The 4,077-nt window shown below is 41.9% G+C and overlaps 1 non-coding gene across 1 annotated transcript; it reads right to left on the reverse strand.

Moving 5' to 3' along the window:
- Window positions 1-2,314: 2,314 nt before the first annotated feature.
- Window positions 2,315-2,386, reverse strand: TRNAA-CGC. The gene has a single exon. It is a non-coding gene; the product is annotated as a tRNA-Ala (tRNA).
- Window positions 2,387-4,077: the final 1,691 nt, after the last annotated feature.

Consider the following 4,077-nt stretch of genomic DNA (forward strand, 5'->3'; position numbering starts at 1 on the left):
CCAACCTTCTAAGTATTCCTTTATATGTGGTTCAGAGTTCTGGGACCATCTCCTGAGCCTGCTTGTTCGGGTATTCTGTGTTGTTGTTGGCGGAGTTCTCTGCTATACGTCCACCCAATCCGCCATCTTGTTTGTTTCCGATATTAGCATTTTTATGTGTTTTTTAGAGGATAGAAAACAAGTCAATCAAACCTATGAACTCTAAAAGCAAAATAAAACAAAAAGATTTTGAAAGCAGTGAGAGAATGAACCACCTACTTGTATGGGAAAATAATTTAAATGACAGAGGTATCAGAAACCATGCAGGCCAGAAGGAATTAGCATATTTTTCAAGTGCTGAAAGAAAAGAATTGCCAATCCACACACAAAATATCCTTTACAAATGAAGGAGAAATCAGACAAAGCAAAGTAAGAGAATTTTCCATCAGCAGAACTACCCTAAAATAATGGCTAAAGTTCTCCAGAAAGCAAGGAAATAATAAAAGAAGGAATATTGGAACATCCATAAGGAAGACCTCGGCATGAATACTTATATTAAACTTTCCTTCTCTTCCTGAGTTTTCTAAATTATGTTTGAAAGTTGAAGTAAAACGTGAAAGACTATCTGATATGGCTTTACAGGTGTGTAATCGTTAAATGCGGTGGAGTCGCTTCTGACCCATAGTGACTCTATATAGGGTTTTGAAGGAACTGGCTGGTGAGCTTGAACCACGACCTTGCAATTCAAACCCACCTTGCAGCCCAGTCAGCGCATTAGCCCACAGCGCCACACCAGGGCTCTACAGTGTAGAGAAATAGTTAACAATTGTTTTATAAATGAAGGAGGTAAATGGGAAGGTGTGGGGGGGGGGGAGGAGGGAGGAGTAAGTTACTACACTTCAACTAGTGAAATTATGATACCAGTACACTGTGATATACATATTACATCAAAAGATTTCATTATCCTCCAATTCCATTTTTCCACGAACTTTGTGAAGCCCTCTCCTAAAGAATCTATACAAAGAGATACAAAACTATACATTAAAATGGAATTCTAAAACAATGTTCAAGTAATCCATAAAAGCATCCCTAGCAAATTGTGTGGCGCAGTGTATTAATACTCTGGACTACCAAATCGGTTTTAACCACAAGGTCCTCGGTTCAAACTCACCATCTGCTCCTCGGAAACACTATACAGGGTCGTTATGGTTCGGAACCGATTCTATGGCACTGAACAACAGTGTAGAACTGCCCCATAGGGTTTCTAAAGCTGCAAATCCGTACCGACACAGATTGCCACACTTTCCTTCTGCAGAGCTGCTGGTGGGTTCGAACTGCCTTTCGGTAAGCAGTTGAACGCTTTAATCACTGCGCCGTTAGGACTTCTCATTTGGCGTGTCCAGTGCTCATAAACTAAGGAAACATGAAATATTTCGCGGAACCTTTTTTTTTCTGTCTTTCCTTCTTTTTCTCTTCTGCTCTTGAATGAAGCTGGAACTAAAAGTAAAGACTATAGTATGCCGTTCCCACTCATAGTGACCTATGTAGGGTTTCTGAGATTGTAAATCTACTTTCTCCCGCGGCCCTGCTGTTAGTTTCAAACTGCTAACCTTGCAATTAGCAACCCGACTCATAACCACTACTCTAGACTCTCTAAATGCGGTTAAAGACTTAATGCTTCTGATGAAGAAGAACCTGATGGGTGTGGTTCCTTCTCTTTCTTTCATCCTTTCGATGCTTTACATGCTTTGGTAGCATTAAGAATCTTGGGGACTCCGGTGTGGCACTGAACTGGGAACCACAAGGTCGGCGGTGGTGGTGGTTATGTGCCGTGGAGTCGGAACCGACTCATAGCGACCCTGTACAGGGTTTCCGAGGCTGTAAATCTTTAAGGGAGCAGAAAGCCTCATCTTTCTCCCGCGGAACAGCTGGTAGTTTCGAACTGCTGACCTTAAGGTTTGCAGCCCGATTTGTAACCACTACGCATAAGATCGGTAGATTCTTGGAAAGCCTTTATAAGGTCGCTATAGGGCGTTGTGGGTTCATGCGCCAGACTGCAAAGCCGTTTGAACTGCAAGGTCGGTGGTTCAAGCTCACTAGCTGCTCCTCGAAAACCCTATACAGGGTCACTATGGGTCGGAACCGACTCGACAGCACTTCACAACAACATAAATCGGAACCAACTCAACGGCACTTACCAAAACAAGATCCTTGGGATAGGAATGCTATATTGTTAAAGGTAATTCATTGTACAATTTTGATTATAATGTGAACAGGTAAAGGGTATGGGGAGGAAAAAAATGAGCGTAATGATATGGCTTGGGAAAAACACAGTTGGAGGCGCCGGGGATTGAACCCGGGACTTCGTACATGCGAAGCACGCGCTCTACCATTGAGCTACACCCCCAAGTGGCGACGCTCCTGATTACCAGTATTTTATACAGTTTTCCACTGGTTTTAATTTTTGGTGGTTCGAGAAAATCCACTGGATTAAATCCCACTCTTTGCGAAGTCATTAAACAGGGCACTATATCCTCGTTACCAGAAGAAGAAGAACTGGATTGTATTCTGAATGACAGACACCTTTTTTGTGATCCTGGGACCTTTCCATTCCTGTTAATCTGCTCCAAGAGCCGCTCACCAGCAAAGTCAAAGTTACTTGACTCTACCATAAGTCCAAGGAAAATCACAGATTTCAACACAAATGTCCAGTCAAACTACCTCAATTGAAGTGCTCCTTAATGTCGAGGCAGCCCCCTGCAACTGAACGGACAGGCTGAGCTTCACTATTCCAGATATTCTCCCAGCATCCATTTTCCAGTTAACTCTCGACCTTCGTTGACGTGTCACAGGCTAGACGGTTGTTCCCAGTTCCGGTTTCACACTTCTATCTCTAGTCTTGTTTGAGGATGATGTCCACAAAGAATTTCAGGAAAAAGCACGCAAGCAAATACAACGTTTTCAAGATCCCATCAACTTTAAACAACTATTTTTTTCCCCCTTAGATGGGGGAATGAACAGGGCCAGAGCAAATGGAGGACTGCGGAGCAAGGTTGAGCAGTACAGCAAAGCTACCAATTTGTTTTCCCTCTGAGGACCCATGATTTCAATGGGAAAGTCTGCTATAGATTTAGGTGTTTAAAGAGTAAAGTCAGAGTCCTGGAAACCTTCAATGAGTGCCATCAATGAACTGAAAAATGGAAGGAAGTCCTGGATACTGCACAGCAGATAGGGCAGGATTGAGCAGGAAAGGGCCGAGGTAATGAGCTGGTCTCTCACTGGAATGTCTTCAGCTCAGTGTGTAGGACTGATGATTTCCATATTGAGTCCAAGGCTTTATGCTGCTTTGTTATCAGGATCCTTATATGATAATAATTAAAGAATTTCAGGTAGGTGTAGGCAAGGAGATTGGAGGTAACTCCTCATATTAGACTTCTAGAATATCTCGTTGAAAAAGTGAGTGCAGAAAGGCATTTGTTGTTGAGTGATTAATTCGTTTTGACATAAATTGGATCCTTTCAAACCTGTGGAAGGATGGCTGACCTTTAGTCTACAACTTTCCTTGAGAGCTCTCCCAAGTGTTCATTACACCATTACTTTCATAGGCACTTTGGTGTTTGGAAAACACTACATTCCTTGAGAGATATCCTTCTCTTTGTCTCTTATTTTTCATTTTCTTTCCTGTTCCTCAGTTAACTGTGAAATGGAACTAAAGAAGCATGAGCTCACTTATGTGGTAATGACAGGCTTGTTTCTTTCCTTTCTGGAGATCTTGACAGAGTCAGATTGTTCTTTTTTGGTCTTCCTTATCTTGGACTAAGCCAGGCAGGTTGGTAGTTGCTAGGACCATGGAGTTGAAATAAATCAACTCTAGAGGCAATCAATTGGCTGATGGGATTACTATGGATGTGAAAAGGGTGGTGGGAGTGATTAAATAATTTCTTTAAATGAAGGGAGTTATATATCTTATTGGATATAAGATATACATATCTTATGTATTGTGTGAACAGAACATGGGAACACTGAATGTTTTAAAATTAAGAAAGGTGTGCGACAAGGTTGTATTCTTTCACCATACTTATTCAACCTGTATGCTGA

Source organism: Chrysochloris asiatica, unplaced genomic scaffold (assembly GCF_000296735.1).
Source record: "Chrysochloris asiatica unplaced genomic scaffold, ChrAsi1.0 scaffold00213, whole genome shotgun sequence".
NCBI lineage: Eukaryota > Metazoa > Chordata > Mammalia > Afrosoricida > Chrysochloridae > Chrysochloris > Chrysochloris asiatica.